At 37.0% G+C, this 15,251-nt stretch overlaps 1 protein-coding gene across 4 annotated transcripts in view; it reads right to left on the bottom strand.

Annotated features, from left to right (window-relative positions):
* LOC126922423 (uncharacterized) overlaps positions 1-15,251 on the bottom strand; it is a 242,478-nt gene that overhangs the window by 19,188 nt on the left and 208,039 nt on the right. Inside the window, exon 1 of one of the 4 annotated variants that reach the window (XR_007712731.1) lies at positions 7,507-7,573. The exons of the other annotated variants lie outside the window; for them this stretch is intronic. The gene's annotated coding sequence lies outside the window, so the exon portion shown is untranslated. Of the gene's footprint in view, positions 1-7,506; positions 7,574-15,251 lie in introns of those variants that run through there. 4 annotated transcript variants of the gene reach the window in all.

Here is a 15,251-nt window from a genome sequence, read left to right as displayed (position 1 = left end):
AACAATTCAGTACTCTGAACTTTCAACATATTTTTGTATATTGTGTGTATATTCTGTATATTTTTTCAATTTTGATAGATAAATAAGAATCCACTGTCTAATTATCTTATTCCACCCTACGTTGTTTAATTACACTGTCGCTTAAATTTGTGGATATTTTGCTGAATTTATCTTATCGATACATGAATATTAGTGAGGTATATGAAGTAACAGAAATAATGATCAGAAGCAATAATTCAAAATGGATGAATATTGGTCCTGCAGACATCAGAGACAAACAACATTAAGCATGTCTATTTATTATTTGAATGCTAGAGCGACTGATATATGTGTTCCTGGTCACATTCTAAAAGTTTATATAGATTTTATAAAGAGCTATTTATTATTTTATTATAGACAAATATGAAACTGGAGCGATGCAAGAATATTCCTCGTTTTAATTTAAATGTGGTAGAGTACTTGGCCCTACTTGTGGCAAAAAGTATAGAATTAACACTAGAGAAATATTCTTTAGCCATAACTTTAAAAATATACCAAAATTATCAATCTTTTGATTCAATTTGTACTTCACAGCGATGCTATAAGCGACAAACAATCATTATAGGCTGCGGATTTTTATGCATTTATACGAAATTTAAGAATGCAAAAATGTATACAATGCATATAATATAGAAAAATATATAACATATCGAAAGTATAATATTCCTTGTAATATTTGACGAGTAAGACAAATCTCTGCTTAGATTCCATTTGTTTACTTGTTTTTATAAATACATAAATGTGCATAAAACTTCCCAGTCGAATCATTACAAAGAAAAATAAATATTCTGACATAGAGGATTCCCTTATCTAGACGATCGCAATTTTCTATTAATTTCTATATACCCGCGTATACTTTCATACATCACGAAACGCATCTATGTGGTAAGGTATCATCGAACAAGTACGGACAACAATAATTTCGTAGAAATGGGACGTGCGAGGTCCACGGTTAAAAAGGGGCCGCTTGAACGTAAATCAAAAGCCGCTCGATAATAAAGCCGAGCGCATAGGAATTAAAACAATGTACGATAATTAACATGCATTACCCATCACCAAACATGGAAGCAAGGAGTCTCCGGGCTTTGTAAGGTAATACACACGTTGCGGCCATCGACCGGGCTGTAAATCACGTTGCATTACTATCAGAGAGTAACCGCGGGAAAGTCACGACTACCATGTTTGGCGATGTATTATGCAAATTTTCGGGGAACTTTATTAGCAACGTAAATCGTAAGGCCGGTACAAATCGTGATCCTCCAGCTGAACTTGGCGATTCAACCCCTCTCTCTCTCTCTCTCTCTCTCTCTCTCTCTCTCTCTCTCTCTCTCTGTCATCAGGGAGAGAACTAGCTTGGAATAAAAACATCTCCCAACAAAAATCCCAGAAACTAAAATGCTTGTTTCTTGAGATATGAAAAGGTTGGTGTCTTCATTGATAATCATGGAATTTGTTTATCACTCTTCTTTTTACCTTATTTTTGTCTGAAATTCATTGGGTATGGAGTATTTTACACGGAAGTCTGAATTCTATCAACAGATATATGGTTATTTAGAATTGAGCAAGAAATGTCTAATTTAGCAAAAGAATTAATTTTTATTAGAAATAAAATTAAAATCTAATTTTCACTGGTACCACTTTGAAATTTGTCATTTCATAATACAAAGATTTTGGATTTGATGTTATATATCGAAAGATATGAAATAAAGACTCCATATTATGGCATGTGTTCCATATCAATCGACAAGCACATAACGAATGCACTCCGATGGCAATCCAATGATTTCCAAGCTGCATTGATGCAAACGTACACCATCTCGAATATTTTATGGCGTAGGACTAGATGCTTACTCTTGCATTTATTGTCGAATGATCTTATATTACGGGTCGTTGAAATCATCTAAATACGCTCCATTCTACCAGAAATAAAAAAAGTACAGCAAGCAATTTAAAAAAGTGGAGATGATCTTGAAATTTCCAACTACAAAACTATTATTACTGCCATGTTATGGCACAACATGTGTAAACGAAATTTCTCTATATTTTTGAAAAGAACGGTAGAAGTTACAAGCCGTTTATTGCAGATATATATTTATATATGCAAAGATTAGTATACAGAATGAATAGTAGTCCTAAACATACAATTAGCGCAAAAAATGATTTCACTAAATTGTTGTTTACTAACGTAACGAATAATTGATAAAAATAATTGATGACCAAATACGTCGATACTCTTTGCAAATTATATAGTTTCAATAAGTATCTCTTCTAATTTCTATAGCTATACATTTTCAGTTTCGTTACAAATTTTGCCAATATAATTACGATAGCCGTGTCTCGTTACGGTGCTAATAAGATTTCAAAATGTTTTGTATAATGCAGTGATAAGAACTACACACCATTATATTTGTTACAGAATTTACATATTAATTAATTAGGGCCAAGTATATTAAATTTCGTATTATTAAATAGCACTTGACTACCCTCACACGATTAAAAATTTCTTTCATTAGAAGATAAAAAAAGTTCCTAAGAGAGTTCCAATATTTTCGTGAACCGTTGTGTCTAAAAACGGCTTGAGAGGGAACGAAAATTTGTTAAACCAAAGCAAACGATATAAATAGTGAAACTTTTGGAAAAAGCCATAGCCGAGTAAGAGAAGAGTAGAAATTCGATCAAAACTGTAGAAACCTCATCAACCTCTCGCAAAAGGGCGATGCATCTCCCCGAGACGTTCGGCTGCCTCACGGAGATCTACTGGATGACCGAGGAGGCATTTGAAAAATGTCGGAGCATAGTCGGCAGTTTTACGATCGCAGCTGCAAGCCCCCGGCGCGGCGGTCAGCGTGAAGGCATTTAAGCAGAATGTTTGCAAAGTATCCAGCAAATCCATTAAATCTATAATTTAAGAGCAAGCGGGAGATATATTTCAACGCGAGTTTCGGCTCTCCCGTAATCTGCCGAAATGTATTTTTACTATCTCGCCGTAAAAATAACAGTTATGTTCCCGGCGAGCGTCGAATCGGCTAGTAAGTATCAACCGATTCGAACGCACGATTCACCGGTTTCCTCCGGTTTCAAGTTTTAATTAGGACCGCGTTTAATTAGAATATCCAAAGAGACGCGACCAAACATTCCGAGAAATCGTCTGCGAATTGTGGCCTTTAGTGGCGTTATGTCGACGCTTTCACGCATCTTGGCGCTTTTTATCGCAGTCATAATGGCAGTTGGTTCATCGAAAAAATAGCGGAACGAGAGTTTTGACTTGCATTTTCTGGTACAAGGTGCTTCCGAGTTATAGATAATAGCCTGAGTGGCTGATAGAGGTGATTAGAAATGTCTTAACAAGCTTGTATTTGGTGGTGGTAGGTAGTTTTACGATTTGTGGATTTGTTTCGGTTTATCGAATGATCTAGGCAACTGTGGATTCTTCGAAGATTCTTCGATCAGAATAAATGTATAACGAGCTGCCCAAAAGCCAAGCTAATCAACTCTATTCTCTAAAAGTCTCTTGATTTTTGTATTGTTCTGTACTGTTTATATACTTAAATAACAAAATAATCAATTTGATATTACTTTGTTAAATAGAATTAGCAATCGATCTACGAATTTTTCTCATGGATTTTTCTTCTGAATTTTTATATCTTCATTTTGCTCTCGTTCCACCAAGTAGAAAGATTCTTAATAGCTTAAGAAAGAAAGATGATTTCGGGATAAAACCGAAACTCAAAATCGTACATAGTAGTAACGGTTATTATCAATTTGCCCTGTTTATAACGATCACTTTGTGCGCGGTATTAATCTAGAATTTAGAGCATTTAAATAATGTGACTAGTGATGTACTTGTAGATCAAACAAAGATAGCCGAATAATCGTTACAAAAAACTTCGCCATTTGCTATTCCACGCACGAGCACGAATTAAATCATAACGTAAAGAATTTACGATCACTGATCGCATTAACGTTGCGCAGACCATTCCACTTTACTGGTATAATTAACTTTCTGCATCTATAATCCCAAAGTATAAGAAAATGGACTTCAATCAGGCTTTCTTATGAGAACCAGTTATAAACCAAGCCAAAGAAACTTTTCCAATGAAACTTTCATCGACATTGCCGTGTAATATAAAACAATTTCTAACATCATAATTGACCGTTTAATGACAATCTCGAAAAATGATACTCGCCATTGCTATTTCGAATAAACGTTCACCGTACGTTTGATCAATCTTAAGTTCTCACAAGTCAGGCCAGGTACCTGTTTCTCAGAAAGTGATTCCTCATTCGACCGACGAAGGCAACATGGTACTCATTAGCATCCTTTTACGTCCCACTTTCAGTCACGAAAACGGTACGTCACCAGATGGTCCCCTCAACGTGGAACTACCGTGTTACGTACACCTGCCGCCTTATTCTCATTTACGTGTACACAAGCCATGCTCGTCACTAGACTGCGCAAAGGTCACACAGTCGAGGTACGTAAATCATCGTTGAAAGTCAGTTTCTTTCCCGCTAACAACCGTGGAAATTTTACCAAGAGAAAATAGTTAATTCCCCAGCCAATTGTCCTAGGAGCGATTGACATGCCAAATCTATCATACAATCGACGTTTGATGATCCTGCTGGTAATTTTGCGTGTATCTGTTTCGTTGCGTTTAATATTGGAAAATGAAACTTCCTCGTAGTATCTGTTTTTAGAAAATTGTATATTATATTGTTCTTGTATATAAATCTGCTATTTTGAATTTCTAAACTGTTATTCTTTGTCTCATACCATCTCAATCATCGTCTCGATCATAATGACGAGATCATTTTTTAAATAACTAAATAACATTGCTAAATAACTTTTTGAATGATAAAATTTCCATATGTGCACAAGGCGACCACGTTGTAAATGACACAGATTTATAAAAGCAAACTCGGCTCATTACTCGCTTCGCGTGTACGTGCGTTCGAGCGTAAGGTAAGAGGCTCGCGTGGTCAAATTCGCCTGGTTGTTTCGGAACCTCTAATTTGCGTTGGTCGGATATTTTTATCGGCCGCCGCCGCCGCCGCCGCCGCCGCCGCGTGTACGCTACGTACGCCACGAGGCCACGGCGCTCCCGACTTATTTGCATTTTTTCAGCAAGTTTCATTAACCCTTGACCTCAGTCGCGGCGTACGAGCGCGGCATAAGGAAGCGGCGAGCACGTAAAATAAATCCGGCTGAATATTCATACCGGCCGGCATTAAATATCCCGACGACGATAAATTCCGGCTTCCTTCGCGAATTCCTCGATCCGCTCTTTTCTTCTTCTTTTTTCATTATTCTTCTCTTTCTTTCCCGTTTCTTTCTGTTTCGTCCATCTTTTGCGCGCTCAATTTTTACTCCGAGACATTGAATAGAAGGTCTATGCGCGTGACAAGCACGAGCGTCATAAAGTTACGCGGAAGCAGATAATGAATTGAAAGACACGTGGTCTCATCGTTATGGACAGTATACTTTACACGTACTACTCCATCGTACAAAGAATTTTCTTCGTTGACGAGTTCCCGATAATACGATGATTGCGCGAGTCTTTAGAGATACGCCGTTTCTTAAATCATGGATTTTGGAGAAGAGGCACTGATAAACTACTTTGGTTTGCGAATGGATGCACGTTCTAAGTTGCAGATAGCCATGGATTCTATGTTAGCTGTTTTAAGTGTCATACGTTAAATTTTTAATTTATCCATATGATTAAATATTAAGTTGCGCTGAATCATTTCATTGTTAAAAAGTGTGCTTTTCATTACGGTTGTGGACGTTTGTAACAGAAAATGAAGCTAGTATCCGTTTAATTGAATGACGTATCCTATATTCCTTTTAACGGTTTCTTATCACTTATTGAATGTTGATGTTGCGTCTTTATGCCAATGAATTCTTTGAAATAAATAAGAAATTACACCACTATTTTTATAATACACCAAGAAAGACATGTCACGGGAAGAAACGAATACTAATGTAGTTTTGATAAAAAAGACTACTTGTAATTTATCATAGAAATTATCATGAAGTTGCACAGTTATCAGAATCAATCGTAGCAGATATTATTATACATATGATACGATAAGATACATAAAAAAAGGTCGCAGCAAATTTAAAAAACAAAAGAAACAACCTCTTTTTTGTTAAAAATCTACTGCGCAATCAAATGTTATTATTAGAAAGAAATTGCTTCCGTTTTTTCAAGCTGCTATAAATAATTCATATTTTCATCTAATAAGCAACACGATATTTATATTATCCCTTCTTACACAAAGCGACAAACAATACTGTATTCGAATGTAAATGTGAGTAACTGAGACTTGACCCTATTCACTCTGAAACTCTAGAAAACCTCTACTTTAATCGGAACTTTCTATTCATTAGAAGTCACACACCCCCACGGGTTCGGCAGCAGGTCTGATACAGGTGCACCACAACGCCTAATGGACGAAACGAGTTCCAAAGATACTGCCGCATCATTATAAAACGTTTATTTCGGCATAAAAGTTAAAGTACAACGTGTTGGAGCCGATGACTCGCGAGTAAAATACTCACTCTTTGTAGCTGACCCTTATCTCCCCTTGATCGACCCTCGTTTGACCTATTCGGTGCCTCTTTCTCTTGCTCCCCCGTTTTCTCTTTTACTATGTTCTTTCTATTTCAATGTGCGAGTGATTGTACGTGTGTTTTAGTATGGACAATTTTTAACCGAATAGATTTTCATCCTAATAAAATAGGCGTCTTTCTCTCTCTCTCTCCATCTCTTTCTCTCTCTCTCTCTCTCTCTCTCTCTCTCTCTCTCTGTTTTTGTTTCTCTTTCTCGAGGATACTCTATTTCAGATAGTCAAGCTAATCTAAAAAGGGGACGGTAATTATTCCAAACTCAGCGTCATCCGGCCTCTGAATATGCTCTCCCTCTCACCCTTCTTTCTTTTTCTCTTTCTCTCTCCTTTGATCATTGCGGTAACGCAGTTCAAAGTTTACTGAATTTTGTTGTTGATATTTAGGAAAGTTGAGGATATTTAGGAACGATGCAACTATTTGCAACGATGAAAATTATTGTGAATGATTTCAACTATCGATATGAGAGGATATTAACTAGTAATCCGATATCAAACTATTTAATACGATAGCATAAACTAATTTCGAAATTCATAGTAAGTTTACTCTATCCAAGTTTACTCCAAAACTCTATCTTTCTTCTTTGGATTAAATAATCTATATAGTCGGTATACTCTAATATTTTTTTAATAGCGTACGAATTCTATCAAATTTTCCCAAATATCGATCAGTTTCTTAAAAAAGCGAAATGCTTCTTATAAATCTGTTTCATTCGTCTTAACATTGCTAATTCAAAATCATTTCCACTTCATGAATAATTTAAGTCTTCTGCACTCCACTAAACTACTTCCTAAATCCTGAAAAATAAAATCTAAATAATTGTCTATAGCCAAAAATACCCTGCCATCAATCTCCACGAACTCGTTACATTCCATCTTCCACCCTTGGTCCATCCGCCATTCCATCCTGAAACAAGAGGAAAGGAGTTACAACTCGAAAGCAAAACCAAAGATCCGCACTACGTTCGTGGCAAGTTTTTCCCCCCTTTGTCGTAGTCATCAGTATCCATGGTACTTCCAACATGTTTAAGAAACACCCTGTATTTAACGTTTGTACGATCGGTCGCGCGCGCGCGAGCTCCGAACGAGCACGCCCTTATTATGGCCTGAGGCCGAAAAAGTCGCGGAAGTTTCGAAGTGCATGCCGCGGTAATCGATGCCACCTGTTCATACGCTTCTCCGTTTTGAAGAAAATGCAACCGGTCGACGGTTATATTCAGGGAGGGGCAGACAGAAACGAGAAGGAGGAGGAGGAGGAGGAGGAGGAAGAGGAGGAGGAGGAAACGGGTAATTCTCGTCGGTTTCAGGTGAACGTGTATTAAAAGTTTGATCGTAAAATCGTTCCTTCATAAGGGTAACGTTCATCCTTTTAATTGTGCAATCGTGTAAAATCCATGTATTTTGAGGAACAGATTTGTTGGAAGGAAGAATACGTTTTAGTGGTTTGGTGGAAATAAAGCTCGCAGAGATATCGTAACGATATACGAAATAACATAGCTCGAGAAAAGGAGGCTGATATTTGAGGATGACTATCTTTGATGAGCGTTGTTTGATTAATTGTAGTGATTGCGATGTTTGCTTACTGATGAAGTTGGTATTTTTTGCAGAGGTTTTTTGTTCGGACTGGTTATGTCTTTAGAAACATGAATTTGATAGATTCTGGCGGTAATATAAAATTCCGTTCGTATATTTCTCCTCCTTTCTTTCCTTCGTTCAAAAAATTCTTTCTAAGTAAATAGTACTTCTCTAGAAATCCCACTTGTTACTTTATTTCCGAACAATTAAAAAATAATCATCAACCTAAACCAGCGACTTTCGACCTTTCTTATTTCATGGCACACATAAGCTAGTTGCGAAATTTTATGCATTTTTATATTTTTATGGACGTTATTAAAGAAATAGAACTTAAACACAAATTTGTTTTATCTGGCAAATACTATAATGAACACCCTATTTTTAATTCTTAATTTTAAATATATAAATAAATATGATATAAATTCTTTATTTTCTGTTTTGGATATTTTACATATTTTTGCATATCACATGCATTATGTATACAATTTAAATTTAAATGAGAAATTTAAATTTCCCATAAATACATAAAAATTCGCAGCCTATTAGTTATTATCATTAAAACATATAATATATTATATTTGATTCAAGATAGGGCATTCACATAGAACGGCTATTATTGTTTTTATTTCCAATCAATCTAACAAGAAAGAGGTCAATGATTCGCTGATTATTAATCGTTTATTGATCAATTAGAAAGTAATAATAATAAATGTAATAAAAATAAAATGTAAATAAAATGTTAATATAATATTTATTGTGAAATATCATATATTTCACAAATTCTTACGGCACATCGGTTGAAAATCACGGATATAAAGTATAAGATCTCCTCGAAGGCAAATCCAACAAATTGCCATCTCGCATTTAAAAACCAAGAGATCAAAAAAGCACGTCATTTCTCAAAGAGGAAGCTCGAAGTCGCTTTAATAACACTGGCGAGGTAAACGAGGGGAGGGGGTCGACAAAGAGGCAGAATAAAACAGAGGAACCCGTTCCGTGGATCTCGATGCTGGGGGGACCACCTGTAGGCTCGACACCAGCGGGGCAAACCGCTAGCAAACCGCAAGACGCGATAATTACGCCGGAGGCCTAAAAGCAAAGGTGCGTTTCAGCGAAGATGCCGCGAGTTGTCCGACACAGGATAGACAGAGAGCGAACCAAACGTAAAACGAAAGGCGAAGAAGAACCAGAAGGGGGCCAAGTGGGAGAAGGAGAAAAATTGTACGACAAAAGAAGAAGGAAAAAAAAGAGAGGTAAATCGTAACAAAACGGCGAAGCCACATAAAAAAGCACTTAAAGGAGGAGAAGTTGCGCGAGGACGAAACGAAGAAGGTGTAAGAGGTGAAAAGCGAAGAAGTAGCGAAACAACGGACGAAACGATTTTGGAAGGAGAGAAAGAAAAGCGAAGAAGCGGTAGAAGACGAAGAAACGAAGCAAGAGTTGCGGCCACGGGTGCACCAAGCGTGACAGTGGGTGCACCAGCACCTGCCCATTCTTGGAGAGCTCTGCCGCGCTGTGATTTATGGAAACAAAGAGAGGATGGAGCGGGAAACACGGTACGACCAGCTTCCTTCTCGTTGACTTTCGATATGTATTGGGGAACGGAGGAGATCCGAGTGTTTGGAAGAATATTTGGAAATGGAACGCGATCTTTTAGCAAGAATCGTAAGTGGATATACTTGTACTTGCATGTCTGTTAATAAATATTAAGACACATATAAAAAAGTAAGGTATAATGTCATATATAATATAGTAGAAAATTACTATATATTTGTTTGGAATCTCAAACTTAAAGAAATCATATTATGTTCAACATCGTAATACAAACCTCGTCAATTATTGTATATGTAAACGTAGAATGTTTTTTTCTGTTTATATTCATTGTATCTCTCGATTATTATATTAATATACTATTTTAGTCAAGTTTGGTGTTCATGTTATTAGATTTTTAGTTACATTACATATTCTCTCATGTTTTCTATGTTGTTATTTGATCGCACGCTATATATAATTTTGTTAGTCAGATTTACATTTTGGACTATCTAATTCGTTTGAAGCCTTCTCAATAAGGTTAAGAGCAAAAAAATTGAACAGCTGCTAACATAAAATCGATAATTCATTATTACCTGTACAATTCTCGTGAGTAGTTTTCATAATTTCTCTTCAAAATTTGAATCGATTAATTATTTTTTCAGCAATCTAAATCAATTATGACGTTCGGTATGAAATCAGCAAGTGTTCTAATATTTATGAACTGGAGTGTATTATGAGTGGATCAAAGACAATTCTAAACACTCTTCGTAATATAATGCAATGAGTATCATAGTAATATAAGTAAAGATTTGGAGAATTTGGCCTTAATCCAACTATTAATCTTTAACTATGAAATCTTTAGTGTCCCAGATGCCACAAATATTTTAGTAAATTCGCTTTCGAAAACGTCCAACAATCAAAGTCTAAATTTTAGAAGAGGAAGCTTACAGAAGGCGAAGAAATCTAAAAGTTACGAGGTAAAAACTAGTATAAAGGAAAGAGATGATCCTAGAAAAAATTTATTTTTAGAATACACATGTACGCTCTCAAACATCCAGCAAGTATTTTCAACCCCTTTAACGATTTCCCTCGCCTTTACATCATAACGCCATCAAAGCGCAACAGAACCATTAAAGGAAGCCCAGGGAAATCCGAAAAAACTGCAGGAAGCTTCACGCAATAAAAGTCCCCATTCGAGGCTATTACGAGGCACCACTATCCAAAGCACGTCAAAATAATCCCGGTGCATGGAAGAGGCGTGTAAAAATCGCCCCGTAAACGACGCCGTAACGACTGCCTTCGATAATTTATGTATATATACATATATAGGACTTATTTATAGGCTAGTATTTATACATATGTATACAGACATTTGAGATATCGATGTGTATAAAATCGAGTCAAGGTGACGAGGTCTTGAAATAGTTGAAATAGACAAAATGACCGATTCGTTATTCTTTATGAAAACGATAAAATTGAAAATGGAACATCTTTCATATTCTCATACTTTCACTTATACTACGGCAATAAGTATTACGACACTTATTGAAATTTAATACAAATTGAACATTTTAAAGCTTATGTTATTTTCTAGTTATTTTATTGAGAATTTCATTCGCGTTATTCGTACTTTGTAGTGTAAAATATAAAAGCAAATAAAATTTACAAATTTGTTAGAATTTTTCGATAAATACATAACCAATAGATGATCCGATGTTTATAGCTGATGTTTATTATCCAAAAAGTACATTTTTTAAGGAAATCGGTTTGGAATAGGAAGTTTAAAGTGAAAAATTATCAATTATAAATATTTAGCAATGAAAATGGCTGCATATTTTCTCTTTTAACAATAAGTTTCTCCTCTGGTCCTCATTTGGTCTCATTTGGTCTCTTTGAAACACATTTCATACTTTCTCTAATCATCGATAGCTTTAACACAAAAATTTCTAAGCTATATGCAACTTTTACGCGTACGCGTTTGTATTCTTAGACGGATGGAAAATCGTTTGAGAAATCCTCTATCGAGGAAGCGTTTCATTGATCGTTTATCGATTACGCAGCGATCGACCCACTTCCTCTCCCTCTCTCTCTCTCTCGTTCCCTCTTCTCGCGATTTCCAGATATGATTTACGAACGAATAAATCTCACTGAACGATTGCCGGTTAATTCGCGCGGACGCGATCGACGATGCATTCGATCGCTGCCGATTCACCGACCCTCAACAACTCTCCACTCTTCTCGCTGGCCTTTCTTTTTAATCGAACAACATCCCCTCGACGTAATAACCGTTAATAAGCGCCTTTGCCGCCGTTAAGTACCGGCGCGTGGGCGATCAACGGAGAAACTTGGAACGGCCCACAGGCAGGTTGTTTGCCGGTGTTTGTTGCTGTTGCATCGGTCCGACTGTTTTTCGACCAGCTGGCAACTCTCGAGCGCAGATTTACGGCTATTCCGCGCGAAGAGTCAAACAGGTAGACGCGGGAAGTGCTGGCATTTTATAGCTTGTTTCGATAAATTGTGATTCGTTACAGAGAATTCGTATTGGGTAGCCCAAGTAATAAGAATTTAATCTAGAGCAACTTTTCCAAGTAGTCTACAGTGAATAAAGTACTATATAGTACCTCTCAAATTTTTCATTTATTAATTTCTGAGATATTTCTTAGTAAGATTTGATTTTATCGTGTTATATAATTTAAAACGTCAATAAATTAAAATTTCTAATGGAAATCTCGAATTATAAAATAAGTTACGATCTGGCAGACCATCGAGAGTCTGTTAATGATGACGCTTTCGAGGAAATTATTGACATAAATTCTCGGCAAATGTCTCAACGAAACATAATAAAAAAATAACTAATAACTAACTACCTTCCAATAAAGTTTAATAATTTCGAAAGCGAATGATAGAATTAATTTTCTGTATTTAAAAGACCAATATACAAGACCTTACAGAATTACAAGACTCTTATTACACAAAGAGTCATCGTTCGATGTATCTGCTCTTTTCAACAAAGCTTTTTACTCCATTTATACCAGACTATCATCACAACCCTTGAAACTATTCCAAACCTCAAAACTAGTGACGGTCATTTGAATCACAAACGATTCGACGTTCTTCAAGATCGTCAACATGTAATTGTCTGTCGTCTGTCGAGTAGGCTTTAACTTCTTTCATGATTTCTGAAAGTCTTGCAACAAGTTATAGAAATATCGAAAGCCTTGAAAAAGTCTTAAAGGTAAGTACTGTAAGTCCTGGAAGTCTTGAAAGTCACTCGCGTAAATGTATTTCGGATATCTCGAATTCACTACAAATTTCTCTGATATTTTATGTCAATGATACTATTTGGATTAAAGCGTTCAAAATGCTTGTAAAATACTGACTGCAAGCCAAGCTCTCAAGCTTCAAGACATTCGAGACCTTCGAGATTCAAGATTTCTCGACTTCCAAGATTTCCAGAAATTTTAGGAAATCCAATTCTACTCGAAGTGTTTGACAACCCATCACTGACCAAAATTCATTCCCCATCCCTTAGGTAAGATGCCTCTATCGATCAAATCGACGCAATTCCGCCACCAGTTTAATTTAATTCTCTTCCGTTGCTCGATTTTCCTTGGTCGGAGCGATTCGCCGAGGCAAATGTCTATCGTCTCTTCCCTGTGGTAATCGTCGTAGGCCACGTGAAATAATGTCCGTGTCACGGGGTCCTTGGATCTCCGGGGCACGCCCACACGGAAAGTTCGAAAACATTAGCGGTCGAACTGGACCGGTGGAGCCCGTAAAACGATGTTACGCGTCGTTCGTCCGCTTCGTCTTTTCTTCATCCTTTCTCTTCATCCTTCCTCTTCATCCCCCAGTACGGTTGTAGCTGCACGTGGACGACGTCGTGACGCTCCAGGGCTATCGTCACGGCTCTCCTTTCTCTCTCTCTTCTTTTCCCTTTCCACTAACCGATTTCCAGTCGGTCCACGCTCGTTTCTCTTCGAGAGCAGCACGAACAGTACTTCCTCGGTACTTACGACCGTCCCCGAGTAGTTTTATTCTGTCTGGCTGCGTGGGCGGGAGCGGGACGATGCCGATGCAGAGAACTTAGGGGCCATCTCCATTTGCCGATTACTCTGCCTCGTTCTCTCCTTCTTACCCTTCTTCTCCTTCTGTGTCTCTTCTCTTTTTACTCTTACTAGAGTTTCACTTTCTGTCTCTGTCTGTCTGTCTCTCTCTTTCTCTCTCTCTCTCTCTCTCTCGTTATTCTGTTCGAGAGTATTCGTCCTCGTTTCTCGTTCTGTCGACTATCTTCTTCTTTCTTTCTCGATAATATAGCGTATTCTCTCTCTCTCTCTCTCTCTCTCTCTCTCTCTCTCTCTCTCTCTCTCTCTCTCTCTCTCTCTCTTCTTTGACGAAGGTGTTTCATCTTTGTCGTCGATTCGATACCGCAAACTCGCCTCCGGTATATACGCTGTCGAGAGTTCTATGTCGAAACGGCGCTCGTGAAATTGAAGGTTTCGCTCCATGGGGGCGACGACGAACGTTGGCCCAGTAAATCCCATCTTTACTGAAATTGCTCGACGAGAATTTATCTCGCTCGCAAGGGAGAGTCCGTGCTCGCGTCCGCCACAGAAAAGCACCCCTTTTCCGCTTTGACCGCTTTCGAGCTCGAGGCGTTTCTTCGGACTCGATTCTCAGATGGATAAATTTCTTCTTTTTTTATACTTGTCTCATTGCGATGGAATTGGATTTTTTGAGTAACCTCCGAGAAATTGAATTCGAATAAAATTGTTGGAGACGGTATTTGTTGTACCCAACATTCTTGAAGGCGGTATGAACTTAAGAGTCGAAAGTGGAGAAATGGTAGAACCAATTTTTGAGCGTAATTCAGGACAAAAAGTGTTTGGGAACAGAATATACAAGTTGCTAATTAATATACTTGCTGAGCACTATCTATAGACGACAAGTCTAAATATCCAGACATTGCGTATAAAAGAATGTTATACTGAAAGAGTCATACCTTTAGTTTAGTTTAGATTAGCGTTCTCCTTCAATTTACAAAATCAAACTAGTTGTTACCAAGGAATGACGTTGTTCAAGAGCCAATTTGCTTTCATTTCTTTTTTTGTAAATTCATGCCTTAATTAACATTCGTGTGCATGAATCTTTCTCATCTCTTCGAAATGCCCTTGTCTAGAATTGGCCGTAAGTAGCGATCACAATTTATTAACGCCCCATAAGATGTAAGAGCATTTTGCGAAGTATGCTATATAGATAAAAGTACCATAATTCATGATACAATCATTTAAATCTTTTCTCCATGCATTCATGTCACTTAAAAATTTGTTTTTAATATTATGAAAATTTTATAAAAAAATCCACTCCCTAGTTATTCTGTTTTTATCGATGTTTGCGAAATAATTTTAAAATATTTGATTTAACAGTGATTTTGAGATCCATGAGCAAAACCGAAACATATCAACGTGACCGCATAA

This window comes from Bombus affinis, chromosome 12 (genome assembly GCF_024516045.1).
Source record: "Bombus affinis isolate iyBomAffi1 chromosome 12, iyBomAffi1.2, whole genome shotgun sequence".
In the NCBI taxonomy this organism is placed as follows: Eukaryota; Metazoa; Arthropoda; class Insecta; order Hymenoptera; family Apidae; genus Bombus; species Bombus affinis.
Note: the sequence above shows the minus strand (reverse complement) of the source record. Positions and strands in the feature narration are given on the sequence as shown.